General features: G+C 39.0%; 1 protein-coding gene across 2 annotated transcripts in view; it reads left to right on the forward strand.

Moving 5' to 3' along the window:
- Wdr70 (WD repeat domain 70) overlaps positions 1–17,941 on the forward strand; it is a 327,702-nt gene that overhangs the window by 253,425 nt on the left and 56,336 nt on the right. The gene's annotated exons all lie outside the window — the stretch shown is intronic.

Here is a 17,941-nt window from a genome sequence, read left to right on the forward strand (position 1 = left end):
CTTTTCCATTCTACCTTTTTTCATTGCCAGGTTTCTCCCCAGAATAGACTGTTTGCTGTAGCCATTTCACAAGTTAACTGGAACTGCCCATGCCAAAGTCATTGAGTATAACTAATATGGATTTCATACATACTTGTCCATTAACCAGCTTCAAGCCCCTTACCTGGACCATTGCAAATATTTCTAACTCATCTCCTTGCTCTCAATTTTCCCTTTCCCGACTTTCTCTCTCTCTTTTTTTTAAACCACTGCAGAAGAATCTTTTAAATACTGACCTGATTACATTACCCCTCTATCCTTGAAACCTTTGAGAGGCTCCACATTATAAACAGAGTAAAAAGCCACAGGCTGTCGAAAGGCATATAGAGCCACTAGTGACTTCACCTGTACTTTTTCAGCTTTATCGACTGTTGTTCTATTATGAAGTCCTACTTGTAGTTCCCAAAGTAATGTGCTATTTCACACTTCTGAGTCTCTTACATTCTTGGTCATCTAGTGGGGCAATGTTTCCTGTATCCCTAGTGGTTTCCTGTTTATTGTCTCAAAGACCACAGCCAAGAAGCCTCACCAGGTTTTATGTGATTTCTCTTTCCTCTGTTTCCAACCTACCACTCTTACACTACCATGCTAAAGTTAGCCTTTTTAGGCTGTTTTTAATATATAGTTTATGGATTCTGCCATTGTACAATTTATTGTAGATATTTGTGTTTACTTTTACTTCCCTTTGTAGACAGAACTCCTTGCTAATAAGTAATCATTTTACTGTAAATGTTGACATCTGCCACATCTAGCACAATGCCTTACATGCATCAAGGACATAATAAATGTTTGTAGAATGAATGAATTTCAGCAAATATTATTTGATGCTTCTTTTATAGGCTTAGTATTATACTTTTAAATTTAGATAAGTTTTGGATTGTATGTTTAATACCACTGAACTGAATACTACTGCTATAGTCATATAGTTTCAAGGAGATCTGAGGAGCAGAGGATATGAGTTTGTAGCTAGTGATGTAATAAATTAGTCTATCTAATTTTTAGGCATTTTGATCGTGTTGTCATACTGTGTGGTACCAGCTTATCCTGTATTTATTTTCTAGTCAAAGTGTAATGAACCAGAGAAAAGATTTAAATTTAGACCCTCCCCAAGTCCCTCTTTCCTTCATCTCCACATAACTTCCAGAGAACTATAAAATGTAATGTGACAATTTAGTCATTAGCTCATGACCCTTCAATTCTTCATTCACCTGTAGCCTAGTCACTTTGATATACTCCCACTTTACCAAGTTCAAATTCTTGTTCTTGGTTAGACTTCTTTTGAAAATTTGTTTTTGTTAACCAAACCATTGTGCATCCCCTTTACACCTGCAGCTGATAATGCTCACTCTTCTTTACTCAAGCAGGTGGTCCAAGAGGATAAATGAAATAGCATGTTGGCAATGTTTATGTTAAATGAGCCATCTTTGTAGAGCATCTGCTGTACAGGCGCAGAAACTGACAAGTTGTTTCAGCTGTTGGCTGCCAAGGGAACAGAAGAGTTACCACAACAGTTAAGCAACCCCCAAAATCCTCTAAGAAGGATTGGTGATGTAGTTCAGAGGTAGAGTTCTTGCCTACCATAAACAAGGCCCTAGGTTTGGTTCCTAGCTCTTAGGGTAAAAAAGAATATGCCACAAGTCCCTAAGAAGGCTCAAATCATGTTGCTGAAGAAATCAAAATGAGTAAAAGACTATATGTTTTTGATGCTTGGCTTTGTTCCCAACATTCCTTTGTAGAGATTGGACTGTTCTCTGTAGCAGCTGGGCCATCCTTAGAGGAGTACATTTGAGGTTCACTCAGCTTTTGTAGGAAAATATATTTGAAATCTCTTTGGTCACTGGCAAGTTGCTTTGCAATGTCGTTGGATTGTATTTCCCCTGGAAGCTTGGTCTTTTGACTGACTATCATAAGGTTGGCTCCGAGGAAACCCAGCATCCTTTTTTCCCTGGCGCCACTGGGCCTGCCACCCTCCCCCCCTCCCCCCTTCCCACCACCTCACTATCCCTCACTTGAACTGGCTGCCAGAGTTCACAGACAGCTGGGCAGAGAGTGGCTAAATCACCCAGCTGCCCGGGAAGCTTGGCGGCCAGGCTGAGGGAAGGAAGCATCGGCTCTCTTTGAAGGTCGGCTGCTAGTGAATCTCAGGCAGCTGGACTTCAAAGGGGGAACCGCTGGGCTTTCCCTCCTGTCTAGGCGAGTCATTCCATGGCGCTATGCTTCCGGTGTTGGTGTAGTGGTTTTTAAGTTCCTCTTCAATTAAAGAGCTGAATTGAAAGCTGCACTTGTGTTCACATTTGTGTCTCTTGTGTGATGGAGACAGCTTAAGACCTTACCACCCTGTTGCCCCAAAGAGGTAAAGATAGAGGAGAAAAGTTAGCATCTTATAAAGGGTAGCTAAGGAGATCCACAGCCAGGAGTGGGATTTTTTTTTTTTTTTTTGCCAGTTTGTCACTCTGTTACCAGGTTTTAAATTACTTAAGGGGTCCTTGGTGTGATCTTCTTGAATAAAGGTTATCAGCCTATGATATTGGAATGAATTTAGCTGGTGGACTGGAATTAAGTGTAGCCATAAATGATAGTTTAATCTGTTTATAGAAATAGGTATAGCATTCATTTACCATTCCACACTTGACTCTTTTTGTGCTTTTCACCTTCATATTCCATTCATGGTTGGAAAGAGAACTGGCCTAGAAAGGGAAGAACAAGAGCACTGCAGGAACAGAGTCCAGGCCCACTTTATTTGCCAATGGGGGTCACAGTAAAGGGAGTCCAAAGTCAGGAAAGCCATGAATACACGTGGTGGCTAAGTGGTGACTAAGAGTATAGGCCCTGGAGCCAGCTGGCTAGGTTCAAATCCTAGCTGTGCCTCTTACTGGCCATGTGATGTAGGACAACTATATCTTTTTACACCCTGTTCTTTCTTTGGACACTAAGGATAATGGTAATACTTACCTCATTGGGTTGTTGATAAGATTCAAAGGGTTAATAGATACCAGGCACTTAAGACAGTAGTATATAACCCATGGTAGGTGCCCAATAATTGTTAGCTATTATTATGATGTAGCAGTTCCCATTGACTGGGAATTGAGAAAGGTAACAAATATCTGGTTGTGGTTTTTACTGCCCCTGTGTGGATAAAAGATTGCTAGTTTCTGTTTAGACTATTTTGAGAAACCTGTAATAGTGTGGAAAAAATATATTGTGTAATTTTAAGGAAAAAAATAGCATTTCATGCTGTTGATCCCTCTTCTTGCACTAACCCTCCCTAGGGATGTAACAAGACTCAATTCATTGAACACTTTCCCACATACACACAAGGGAAGAAACGTGGCAGCTTATTATAAAGGAGTGTTTTAGTGAAGAGTGTAGCTCTTGGATTTAGAATCAGGTTTTGAATTTTTGCTCTGAAAATTTCATCATATGTCTTTGGGTAAGTAATTCCCATGAGCCTCATTTTTCTTACCCAGGAGGGTTGTCTTAAGTTTGAAATTGGAAAATATATATTTTACTGCCCTGAGTAACATGTTCTGTAAATGTAGCTGTTTTTGCATCATCATCATTATTGCTACCATTAGTATTACAAGTTGAAAGTGTAATTGAATTCCAAGAAAGCCTTTTAATTGACCTAATGATGATAGATAATGATAAATGATAAATAGAATCCCTTTCCTAAAGTTTTTGTTCTTTCTAGATCAGAGTGAGCTAATTTTAGGCCAATACTAGCCTTCCATCTCTTTTTATAAGTTTTATTGGGATATACAGCCATATCCATTTGTTTATGTATTGTCTGTGGTAGTGTTCGTACTACAACAGCAGAAGTAAATGGTTGTGATAAAGTCTATAAGGTATTCAAAGTGTAAAACATTTGCTGATGTGCTCTTTTCAGAAAAAAAATTTTAATCCTTGCTCTAGATACATGTTTTCCCAATTAAGTTCCCAAGAATGTTAGTTCACTTCATGCTGGTATGTACTATCTGAAAAAATGGTTCCATAGTCAAATAAGCTTTGGGAATGTTAAAGAGTTTGATTTATTCCAGCACTACTACTTAAAAGACTCTGGCTTTTAATATACTGATGTGTATTGTGAATCTTCAAGACAAGGCCATGGTATACAAACAAACTTTAGTTTCCCAGGCTTAGCTATAGCCCCCCCCAATATTATGATGTTACACAAAATTTTCCGGGAAACCCTATTCTTGGGCTGTCTTTCTGGAATGGCTTTCTTCTTAGATCATTTCTCTTGGTGATTTAGGTGATATCCTCATTTGGAACTTACAGAATATATCATATAAGATCCTGTATTAGTTACCTTGTTTTTTCCCCAACCAGAAAATTATATTTTGCTTGAATTCAGAACAGTAAAATATGCCAGATATTTAAATAGTCTAATCAGATAATATTCCCATCTTCAGATTCTGTATGCTGTCTATATGCTGTCTCAAGATCACAAATTAGAATCTTAAACTCAGGACCTTGCACTTGAAAGGCAGGCACGGTGCCGCTGAGCTAAATCCCTGGCCCATGTGCCTTCTTCAAAAGTTAAAAGCACAGGTCCTCTGTAGGACCTTAAAATATTTTTTTTGCATCCACTTTTCTGAAACATATATCTAGAGTGCCTAACTGGTATACCAACTGATCTCAGTATTTATAAGAGGAGAGATTAATGTGAAGGTAACTTGTGTCTTAGCCATAAGGGGCTTGTTTTATAGACTGAAGTAAACACCTTGAATTTCAAGTTGCAAGCACATAGGGAGCCAGAAGATTCCAGAGCACTAGAGTCATATTCTGCCTGTGATTCACACATCTCAGTAGCTGAGCTTTCTCCTACAGCTGCAGCTTCCAGTGATCAGCAGATAGAGCCATAAGTAGTTGTACACTGCAGTCACCTGGTTTGAGATGACTGGACAGGTATGTAATTGAAACATAGTCCAGTTAATGAATGAAGCCTGGAGTATCTGTTTGCCAAACATGGATAAAAACTAAATGCTTACTCATAGGTATTTCCTGTGAAATTCCAGTGGTTATAGTCCAATGAGCCTGTACTAAGAGTGGAAAAGCCTGCTGAAAAGTGCAGCCTTGGAAATAAATGAGCTCTATTCCTCTCTCCCTTGTGAGCTCCTCCATTAGTGGCACAGGCCAGTGTTTAGCTGCCCGCCAAACCTGACACAATGCTTTGTTTATAGTTAGTACAATAAACTTTCGTGAAAGAATAGAGGTCATATATGTTTTCTCCTTTTCCCAGCCCACAAATCATTTTTAAGAAAATCTAATTTTTTTTTTGTTTTTTGAGAAACTAGGGGTCGAACTCAGGACCTTACACTTGTCAGGCAGGCGTAGTGCCACTGAGCTATGCCCCCAGCCCTGAAAAATCTAATCTTTTATTTTCATTTGTATCTTCTCATTATTCTATGTATAGTGGGCCCTCAGTAAATGTGGTTGACTTTGTAAATGTAGAGTCTAAAATTTTCATTATTTTACCTACATTATTGAGGATGTTGAATGCACTTGTTAGATCTCAATGTGCTTTGCCTTTAAATTATTTCTTTAAAAGAAAGGAAGGAACTTCCAATTAGAAGTGCTTCAAACTTCACGGTAGCTTCCTTTCCTTCCATGGCACTGCCTAGTTATCAGAAGTCTTATAGAAATTTTAAAAAGACACATTTCATATAACAAAGTGAACACAAATGAAGTAAAATGGCATTAGTTGGCCCTACATTTTAAAAAGTTATATAACTGTTCAGCATCACTTTTATACATTGTTATACATATCTAAACATTGTGTTTATGGTTTACACTTTCACTTGTATATGCTGGCCTGGATTAAGCTTTGTTGTAATTGTGACCAACATTCAGGCCACGTGAGCACTGTCTTATCACATCGCCAATTAGTTGTAATAAATGTTCAACCTACAAAAAAAAAAGGAAGGAAGGAGCAAAGAGTATGAAAGAAGGAAGAAAGGGAAAAACATAATGGCCTGGAATCTAATTATCTTTTTAAAAAAAAATTGTACTGGGGATTGAACCCAGGACCTTCACACGGAGCTATATATATCCCCTGCCCATGCCATACCCCCATTTTTTAAAGTCGACACCAGGTCTTGCTAAGTAAGTTGGCCAAGCTAGGCTAGACCTTGTAATTCTCCTGCCTCAGTCTCCCAGAATATTGTAATTACAGGCATGTGCCACCACACCTGGCTCCTGATCATCTTTAAAGAAGTTAGAAACATAGAAAACGCAACTTATTATGAAACATGTTGTTTCCTTGAAACACGCTCGGAAGTTCAGAATTTCATTTACTATTTGTTAAATATGTTCCTCTTGTAAGCACCATGAGATAACACATTATACTGTATCTAAGATTCTCATGGGATTCTTGGAGTTCGTGTGTCTGGGAAATAAATAATCTGAGACTGAGCTACTTGAAAGGGTCAGAAATGCGGGGGAAAAGCTTTCATCTGGTACCGTAAAGAAAAGCTACTTAACCACATCCCTCCCCTTCCATGTGCTCCAAGAATGTGCTACTTTCATGTATTCCCTTCTCTCACTTTGTACTACTTCCTGGAATCATTAGTCTTTAATGTCAATGGATATACAGAAAAAATGACTGTAATTCACTGGAATTGTACAGTAGTATCCTAAGAACAGGATTATCTGAAATTGAACACTGCAAGAATTCAGAAACTTGGCTGGAGAGACTTCTTACTCTTATTGGCAGATGCAAAGAAGGCAAGAGATGAGTTTAGTAATTATTTAGAGTATGAATCATAGTAAAGTGGAATAAATTTAAATTTCACAGTTGCTGGATTACTTTATAATGGATTATCTGGTTGAATGTTAAGTAGAGAAGAATCAACCTTCTTAAAAAGTCAATGATAATGCTACCATATAATACTTACTGTGTGCCAGGCACTGTTCATATTCTTCATGTGCTGTATTAATTAACTTTTGCAACATAACAAACCATACTAAAACTTTGTGGCTTAAAGTGACATATTTTGTTATTTCTCATGATTCTGTGTGTCATTTGATTAATATTGGATAGTACTTCTGGGTCTGGACTGGTTTGATTGATTTCTACTGAGCTCTGTATATCATCTACAGTTAACAAGTAGTTCATGTGGGGCTGGATGGCCTCATTCATATGTCTGGACCTTGCCTAAATGCCAGCTGGTGCTGATGGGATGACTGAGCACATATCTCTGATCATCCAGGAAGCTAGTCCATGATTTTTTACCTGGTGGCTGGCTCCAAAAGCAACAAGAGGACAATCCCAATGTACGTACCTTTACAAACCTTTCCTTGTGACTTACTAATGTTCTGTGTTAGTTATAGGTCTCTGAGAAACAGATGTGAAGGTAGCCTTAGACATGTAAGAAATTTGTTGCTCAAATGCCAGTGAGGGAAAAGTGGGTAGGGAGCCAGAGGAGGCTGGAGAGTATCAGATGGTGATACAGGTCTGACTCCTAGGCAAGAAAGAAGATAGGGATGGGGAAGGTGATGGAGGTGAAGGATGGGAGGAATTCAACTGCATTGTGGTTTTAAGAAACCTTTGGCCAGGCTGCTGGGAAGTCCTTGAGTCCAAGTCACCCCTGAGCATTTATTAATATGCTTCAGCCACAGTTGGGGCTACAATTTGATTAAACATACAGTAGTCAACAATCTGTGGAAGAACTAGGGGATTTACAGCAATGTATACTTGCCCCAATGAGTAACAGTGTCCTTTTCTGAGGAATCTGGCAGCTTCTGTAGTCAGTAGACATTTGATCTGAAAATTGACTCAGATATTGGAACAGAGCAGAGAATCATGACTTTTTATTGGGGTGACCACCCCCAACCTCTTGCTTTTTCATTCATCTCTCTTAATTGTAGATTTTAAGCAGTGTCTTTGTTGGCACATCATTCTGTCCCCAGGGATGTCAGGTTCTATCTATCTTCTCTGCAGCTCTCTGTGCATTGAACCCTGCTGGATGCCTCTCTGATTTTACCAGTCATCACAGTAATCTCAGCCTCTTGCTACTAGTAATTAGATATTGCAAGTCAAATTGCCTTCTGTTGCTTCAGGTCCCATGATCCTTAGAGGTATTATTGTCTCAGCTCTTATGACTAGCCCTGGGCTGCAGAGGAGTGCTGCTGCCAAACTTATTGATGATGTGGCTTCCTCTCACCTATACATTTCTTTCTTTCTTTCTTTTTTTTTTTTGTACTGGGGATTGAACTTGGGACCTTGTGCTTCGTGAGGCAGGCGGTGGGACCACTGAGCTAAATTCCCAGCTCACCTATGCATTTCTTTTTTTTTCTTTTTTCTTTTTTTGGTACCGGTGATTGAACTCTGGTCCTTGTGCTTGTGCAGCAGGCGGCGAAACCACTGAGCTAAATCCCCGGCTCACCTATGCATTTCTGATGGACCTTGTGAATGCTTTTTCCTCTGGGTCCCCCTGTGAAAAATAATGTTCTGTGTTTCTTGGCTTGACAATATTATAGTCATTCCACTGTGCCCTCTTCCTCTAGCCTTAACTTTTTCTGAATCGTCTGCAAATGGAACATTTTTGCATTATTCAGTACTGACCATCAGTTTTCCAAGCCTCTGTTAGTATCCTAGTGAAAAAATTTGCCCCATCCCTTTGGATACTTGCTAGGATGTTGAATTCTCTGTTTAAAACTGGGGCTCCAAATCAATTAATCTTGTTTATCTAATCTTATGTTCCAGCCTCCTTAATGAAACACACCCTAAATCCAAACTCAAGGCATTTTATGGTTTCTGTCTGTAGCTGCTAGCTAATTCTGTTTTTTTTTCCATTAAGTTTATTGGTACATTTTTTTAAATTAAATTCTTTTATTGGTACATTGTAGGTATACAACACAATTACATTTCTCATTGGGAATTGTACCTTTACATAATGCATCTTGGTTCTTATTTTTTCCCCATTCCTAGCCCTCCCTTCACAGCCTCTACCCTTCCCTATTTACAAAGACTTTATTTCCATTTTTTCCATTTCTCAGCATTTTTCCTTTCCCTTCTTTCCTTTCCCCTGCCCCTCCCACTACCCCTACCCCTTTGGACCTTTTCTTCCTATTTTACATTTTTGATTATTCATTCTAATCATCAGTACATTTTAGGTATACAATATAATGGCATTCATCATTGGAAATTTGCACCTTTACATAGTCTCTCTTGGTTCTTACTTTTCATCCTTGCCCAGTCCTCCCTTCAACCCCTCCATTCCTCCCTATTTACAAAGATTTTGTTCCTATTTTTCCATTTTCTCATATTAATCCCATTCCCTTCTATCCTTTCCTCTAGCCTTCCCACTTCCTTCCCCTTTGCCCCTTTTCTTCCTATTTCACATTACCTATTATACATTTAGTCCTTAGGTACATTTTAGATATACAATACAGTTACATTCATCATTGGGATCTTGTACCTTTACATGACGCATCTTGGTTGTTATTTTTTCCCCATTCCCCAGCTTTCCCTTCACCCCCTCCACCCTTCCCTATTTACAAAGACTTTGTTTCCATTTTTTTCCTTTTCTCATATTTTTTCTTTTCCCTTCTTTCCTTTCCCCTACCCCTCCCACTTCCCCCACTCCTTTAGACCTTTTCTTCCTGTTACACAATAACAATTATATATTTTTAAAAAATTATAACATCAAGATTTAGAGGACATTACCACAGATTTTACAGAATTTAAAATGATATAGAAAGCATATTACAAAAATCTTTTTTGAAATAAATTTGACAACTTCTAATAAGTACTGTGGAAGACAAATTAATGAAACTGAGTCTGGAAGAAATATAAAATGTGAATAGCACATATTAAAGAAAGTATATTCCTAGCTTGAAGACCTACCTATATGACAACAACAGGCTTGTATGCATTTTTTTGGGGGGGGTACCAGGGATCAAACTCGGGACCTTAAGCTTTTGAGGCAGGTACCGGAACCACTGAGCTAAATCGTCGGTCCGCGTATACATTTTAACTGATAAATTATATCAAACATTTGAAGCAGAAAAAAGAAGGAACATGTCTCCCCTTATTTTAGGAAATCAACATTGTGCTAATACTAAAACTGGATAAAGATAGTAGAAGAGAAAAGTATGAGCATAAATAAAAATTTGTTTAGCAAAACAGACTATTAGAAGTCAGATCTGGCAGTATGTAGAAAGTGGTTTTATTATAGGGATGGCAGTGTTGGTTCAGCATTGAAAGATCCACCCCCAAAAGTCATCACTTTAACAGAGGAAAGGAAAAAGCCATATGATCCTGTCACTAGTTGGAGAAAAAGTATTGGACTAAATTCTACAGCTGTTCGTGGTAAAAGCTATCAGGAGACTAGAAGTAGAACAGAACCTTCTCAACAGATAAAAGACATGTAATCTGTATTTCCAGCAAAAATGCCTTATATGAATGGAAAAGATACAATGCTTTCTCTCTAAGGTGGGGAACAAGGGCAGATATGCCTACTCTTCATCTGTCCATTAAACTTTGAAACATAGTCCCAAACCAAAATAGCCTTGGAATAAAAAGAAACAAATAGCATAAGATTGGCAAGGTAGAAGTAAAATGTTTATGTGTAGATGAAATGATCGTCTACAGAGAAAATACTAAGAAATCTCTAGGAGGCCCTAGAACTTGTATTTGAATTTAGCAGTGTTAGAAAACACAAGGTATATATAAAAATTCAGGTCTGTGTATACTTGCTATAAATGAAGAATTGGATATTGAAATTTAAAAGTTATGTAGGAGTACAAAGGACCTAGAAAAGTAAAAAGAAAAAAATAACAGTGTTGGAAGACATTTATTACCTAATTTTAAGAGTTCCTCTAAAACTACAGTAATCAAAGCAATATTTGCTCGCTAATTCTTGTGTTTCTTTATGCAATCTCTCTTCTCCCTTATCAGACCCTTTATTATTACCCAGCTGAGGAATAACAGACATTGGTCTAGCAGCCAGTAGAGGAGCTAGGGGCAGGTCCCAAGAGGAATACCTGTTGCCTTGTGGAGGAGGCTCATTTTCAGCATCTTCCAACACAGTGGAAGTTCGAACTTTTATTTATTTTTAAATATCTTCCTGCCTGCCTGCCTATCTTGAGACAGAGTCTTGCTATGTAGTTCAGGATGGCCCTAAACTGATAGTGATCCTCCTGCCTCAGCCTCCAAAGTGCTCGAATCACAGGCATGGAGCACCACACCCAGCAAATTCTAGTTTTTATTATGCAAATGTGGACCACTATAAACTTTGAGAATTCTTGGGATTTTTGGTGGGTAAGTGGCATGTCTACAGATCCAGCATTATATGGGGCATTCATCCAAATATCCTCCTATGTTTCAGGGTTCCAAATTTTCCCAACTAGAGTTCTAACCTTAGAATTATAGGCTTGCCTTGGCCAACCATTTAAATGTCTCTAGAGCTCTCTCTCTCTATAACTCTCAGGTCTTTTTGTTGCTCAGTGTTTCTACTGTAGGAGATGACAGCCTCTTTGAAAGCTGCTAAAGTGTCTTCTGATTCTCCCACTTAGTCTTTACCTGTTAATGGCCCCCACTTTCTCATTATCTTTCTGCAGGGTGCCAATTAGATTTAACACTAGCCAACCAAGTATTGTCATTGTAGATGGCATTCTTCTCCATAGGTTTCAGATACTTAAAGCACTATATCTGTGAGCACATTCTGTCCACTTAGGTCACTTCCAGTGGAATCTGTAGCAGTTGGACCAAGACTAAAGGCTAAGATGTATGTATACCCGAAATTCTCTAGGACAACTCTAATGTGTGAATATAGATTAGAATTGTTTGTTTATTATTAAGCTTGAAAATGGATTCCCAATAAGAAAGAAATTTTTTATCTATTGAGGGGTCTTAGAGACAGATATGAAGGGCAATTAAATATTAGTATATTTGGTTTGTGAGTTAGCCTAAGGCTTGCTTCATCTTGCTCTTGGAGTTTGTGTTTTGGGAGCATAGTTGCATTTTGGCACCATTTGGAAAGGAGATACTGTTATGGCTTGTGTCTAGATGTCCCCCCAAAGCCTCATGGGGTTATAGGTGGGATTTTGGGAGATGGTTGGATCTAGGGTGTGTGATGCTGGGATTAACTGTGTGATGCTAGGATTAAGGGTGTGATGCTGGGATCAAGGGTGCCCCACCCTGGGTGTGGGTGGCACCACCCAAAGGGATGGAATATAAAGGCAGGCTTGGTTGCTGCTGCTGCTTCTTTGCTGCTTTGCTGCCTTCTGCCTGCCACAAACTGTTTCTCCTCTGCGGTGCTCCTCTGCATGCCACCATCTGCCTTGGAACCAGGTGACTATGGACTGAACCTCAACAAACTGTGAACGGAATAAAACCTTTCCTCCTTTAACTTTGGGTGTTGGGTATTTTGTCTCAGCAAAGACAAAAGTAACTAGGACAGATATCCACTATAACGGTGGCAAACCTTTTAGAACTTTCGGTGATACAAATAGCCCTACGCATCCCATATGTTCACCACCACTGCACTATAGACTTAATAAGCTTGTGGTATTAATACAGGTAGAGAGACAACAGGTTTAGTTTGACTCACAGTTTAATGTGATCCAGTGCATGATGGGGTGATGTCTTAGTTATTTTTTTCATTGCTGTGACAAAATACCCAACACTTAAAGGGGGAAGATTTATTTAGCTCACAGTTTGTAGAGGTTTCAGTCTATAGTTGGCTGGTTCCAAGGCAGAGTGGCACATGACAGAGGGGCATCACAGAGGAGGAATAGTTCATTGCAGGGAAAGACAGCAAAAGGAACAAAGAACCAACCTTAGCAGCTTCTTTCTGCTCCTTTTTTACTGTCTAGGCTACTGGGATGAGGGCAGTGTTAAACCAGTTAGTGGACTGAGTTAGTAATCATATACCCTTAATCCTAACATCACACACTTTAGATTTAGCCACCTCTGAAAAAGCCCTGGATGAGGCTTTGCAGGCACATCTAAACACAAACCATAACATTCCACCCCTGGACCCCCCAAAGACTCATGTATATTCCTTTATGTAAGAGGAATTTAGTCTATTTCTAAGAATTGTCAAAGTCTTAACAGTTTTAGCATTGCTGAAAAGTCCAAGTCTCCAGTTTCTTGGGATTTAAGGTAAACTCTTAGCTGCGAGCCCTTATATAAATGAAAAGAAAGTTAAACACTCTTAATATATGATGGCACAAGATAAATGTTACCATTTTAAAAGGTGCAAATAGGGAGATACGAAGAAATGAGACCAAAGCCAGTCTAAAATCTAGCAAGGCAAACATTAAGTATGTGTAGCATTTGAAGCAATCTGTGGCAAGATGTGAACTTAAAGGGCTTGTGTGGCTCCGCCCCTGTGGCACTTTTGGTGGTAGCCCTAGTGGCTTTTCTTGGGCCTGCTCTGTTCACTTCTTGCAATTTTCTTCAGACAATCCATGTTCCTGGTTTCTCCAAACTTCTGGGGTCTCCACTGCACCTTTGGCTTCACACTTAACAGCTTCACACAGTGCCCTCTCAGGGGTACACTGCCTGGCCTCCCAGGCCTTTTTCTGAAATCTTGGTGGAAGATTTCCTGACCCCACAACTCTTGTATTTTGTATGCATCCAAAACCAGCACCATGTGGACGATGCTGTGGTCTTCTGTCAGCTGGAGCAGTAGCCAGGCTTCTTTTTCTTGGCTGTAAGGATCAAGTACCTGTATCTCTAAGCACTCTGAACCCAATCTCGAAGAACAAATTTTCTAGGCTGCCACCGTTCTGGAACATGGTGCTCTGGGGATCTATTCTCAAACCAAAGTCTTTCACCTTTGTAATTTTGAGCCTGCAGAGGCTGAAATCCTACTGTTTCATGTGATATCTTTAGACCATCTTTTCTATTTTTGTGTGTGGGTTTTTTTTTTTCTCCTCTGTCTTTCTATAGCTTTATTGGTGCTTCTTTTTTGGCCAAACTCACAATGTTTTAAATTATTTTGCTGGCCTCTTTGCCCTTGATTTTCAGGATCTGGCTAAAAGCCCCCAACAGCAGCCATACCATGGCCTCCACATTAGACTGCTTTGTATTTTTTTCTGCAAGATTAATTAGTCTGCTGCCCGTAATCTTAGTCCAGGCAGAGCCTCTGGACATGGGCAAAATGTAGACAAAATTTTGGATTTCTATCAGCCTTTTGTCTTTTGAACTCTGACCAGAATTTCCCATCAAGTACAACCTAAGGCTATCCAGCTCTACTTTTTCAGCTGACATCTCCAGACCTTTTCAGACTCTTCCCACAAGCCAGTCTCAAAGGCACTTGAACCACATGGTCAGGTATAGTCACAGCAATGACCCCACTTGGTATAAAATTTTGTCGTAGTTTATTTTTTTGTTGCTGTTACAAAATACCTGACACCTAAAGTTAAAGGGGGGAAGTTTTATTTAACTCACAGTTTGTAGAGCTTCCAGCCCATAGTTGGCTGGCTCCAAGGGCAAGTGGCACATGGCAGAGGGGCGTCACAGAGGAAGAACATTTCATTGCAGGCAAAGACAGCAAAAGCAACAAGGAACCTTAGCAGCTTCTTTCTATCCCTTTTATACTTTAGCTAGGCTACCAAGATTGGAGGGAGTGTTAAACCAGTTAGATTGATTTAGTACTCAGATGGCCTTAATCCCAGCTCACACACTGTAGATTCATCCACCTCTGAAAAAGCCCCACTTATGACCCCATGAAGCTTGGGGGGACATCTAAACACAAACCATAGCAGGTGGCTCCAAGGCAGAAATATGGTGGATGAGTAGAGTGGGACAAAGCTGCTTAGCTTATGACAGCCAGGAAATAGAACAAGGGAATAGTACTAGAGAGGAAAGGGTAGGGAACCATACATAGAGCCCAGGGCCATGCTTTCATGACCAACCCAGATACATCCAAAAGTATGCACCACCTGTTCCCCAGGTGGATCTCAAATCCAATTACGTGGACACTTTTCCCTAATCACTACCCTCTTGCTGCCCTTGTCACTTTGTGTGCTTCTCCATGTCCTCTCAGGAGAAGCCTTGATTATCTGTATATTTGTGTTTCCTCCATTTAAGATAGCATCTGGCTTACATGTAGTTGATGCCCAGTTAAAAAAAGGTTGAATCAATGAATTGTTGTATCAATGAAAAGTAGTATTATAACTAAATTTTTAAGACTGTTACACAGAGAACAAACGGAGAGAGGATACTTTTCACTCAGTATATGCAAATTATTTTTAAAAAATGAACTGGGCTGCCTTTGTGCTTCTCATTAGTGGAAGCTTTAAGTTTAAACCTAAGCACTGTGTGTTAGTCACTTTTCTCTCATTGCTGAGACAGAATACCCAACACCCAAAGTTGAAGGGGAAGGGGTTTATTTGGCTTACAGTTCGTAGAGGTTTCAGTCCATAATCGGCTGGCTCCAAGTCTGGGATGGCAAACAAGCAGTGCAGAGGAGAAACAACATGGCACACACAAGGCAACAAAGGTAACAAGAGTTTAACAGCATCTTTCTGCCCCTTTTATTTTATTCAGACTGCAGGGATTAGGGTGGTGCCAAACTAATGACTCACATGTAGTGGTGTAGTAATCACAACACCTTTAACCCCTGCATTGCACATTCCAGGTTCAACTACCTCTGAAAAAGAAAGTCCCACCTCATTGGCATGAGGCTTTGGGGGGACATCTAAACACAAACCCTAACAGCCTAGGTATCAGGGATATTGTTGGGAGGGTAAATAAAGTACATGAGCTCTGTTTTGTGACTTATTCTTTGTTAAGAGTTATTGCAAGACCATTGAAAATGGGATCATTTGCATTCCCATACTTTGGTTCCCATGAGAGACCCACATGCTATATCACTAGCAGTGTCCTTGCCCTCTGCCACATAATTACCCAATGAAAATCAGTAAATGACCCAGAACAGTTATCCAGCAGTACCTAGCATAATGTGTGCATGCTCATACACATACAATTAGCTATCATACTGAATACTCTAATAATGGCAGCCATGTAGAGGATAGATCAGATATATTGTTCATTTAGGCCTTACTTTTTGTGATAATTGACTTTCTCACTTCCTAGTTCTTTATCTGTTACAAATCCTGAGTGACAAGATTGGTGAAGTAGTTATCAACTGTGCACAAGTGATATTAGAAGTAAAAAAAAAAAAAGTAAGAAAAAGATTATAGTGCAGTGTTTAAGAGTAAGCTTTTTTTTTTTCCTGTTGCACACAGTTTATTTAACAATAGATATAGGAAATAAGTTGGTACTTTACCATTCTATACAATGATTGAATCTTCTTGAATTTTCTTATTTATAGTAATTATAGCCCTTGCACTAAAATTGCTTTTCCTCATTTCAAGTTTCACATAGAAGAAAGAAAATAATACCTCTTCTCTATTAACATTAGCATGGTCTAAGAGAGTGATCATTCCTATTTTTGTCTAAAACTAGTTTTATCAGAGAAACAAAGCAACGGTTTCTACATCTGCAAGATAAGAGTTTGGCTTATCTTGGGTGTGTATGTGTGTGCATGCCAGAGTCAATTCCTGTCATCCAGGGGTAATACTTGGAGACACCCACAGAGTTCGCTATAGAAAAATAATCTTCCTGCAATGTCAGACAGTTATCGGGATACATTATAAGATGCATTATTTCAGGAACCACTTTCTGAATATTATTTTTCTTCTCACTTTTAAACATAAGTGTTTAAAATATTGAAAATGCAAATAAAAGTATGAATGTAATGAACTTGTTTTTCCCATTAAAAAAAGGCATGAATCACCACCAATGATGACAAAAAGAATCCAAACAAGTCCCCTTCCCCCGAAACAAAAACAAAATTTAAAAACCCCCAAACAAAAAATAACAACAAAAAGAGAGAGACCAGATATTTAAATCAACTGGTTTTTAACAAAAAAATACCCCTAATTAAAAGAATCATACCATAGTGATGTATGTGCACCCATGTTCATAGGAGCACAATTTGTAATAGCCAAAACTTGGAAGCAACCCAATTGTCCATCAACTGGAGCCTGGATAAAGAAAATGTAGGTTTTTTTTTTTTAATGGAGTACTACTCAGCCATAAAAAATGAGAAATCAGAGAATTTATTGCTAAATGGATGCACATTGAGATGATACTCTTAAGTGAAATAAATAGGACACACATGTATAAATACTGAATAGTTTCTCTAGTGTGAGAAACTGAAAGTGTAAATAAGGACTAGAAGGTATAATAGATAATGTGAAATAGGAAGAAAAGGGGCAAAGGGGAAGTGGAGGGGTAGGGGAAAAGAAAGAATTAATGGAATGGAATGGAATTAATATGAGAAAAAGGAAAAATGCAAATAAAGTCTTTGTAAATAGGGAGGGATGGAGGGGTTGAAGGGAGGGCAGGGGAATGGGGGAAAAAATAAGAACCAAGAGAGGTTATGTAAAGGTGCAAATTTCTAATGATGAACGTAACTGTATTGTATACCTAAAACATACCAATAAAATTGATTTAAAAAAAAGATTAGGCTTTTTGGGTTTAGAGTCCCAGCTCTACCACTTACAAACTATGTGGTCTTGGTTCTAGTACTTAAGTCTTTGTGCTTCAGTTTCCAAAGCTGTAAAATGAGGATGATAATGGTAGAACCTAATCCGCAGAGTGATTGTAAGGACTGCATAGCCAAGGAATAAAGGATATGGTCCCTAGTGTATAGTAATCATCAAGTAAAGGTCTGCTGGTATTGTTATGATTATCACCATTAACACTATCATCGAACAGACACATTTAAGATACATAGCTTAAGACAACCACATGCATAGTGTCTGGCATATATCGGGAATTTTTTTTTTTTAGCTATCAGGAACCCAGGGCCTTGAACATTCTAGGCAAGTGCTGTACCACTGTACTACACCCCCAGCCTGACAATAAATATTCTTG

Source organism: Heterocephalus glaber, unplaced genomic scaffold, assembly GCF_053883595.1.
Source record: "Heterocephalus glaber isolate CG9 unplaced genomic scaffold, H.glaber_assembly_v1.0 deba00001538, whole genome shotgun sequence".
Lineage (NCBI taxonomy): Eukaryota > Metazoa > Chordata > Mammalia > Rodentia > Bathyergidae > Heterocephalus > Heterocephalus glaber.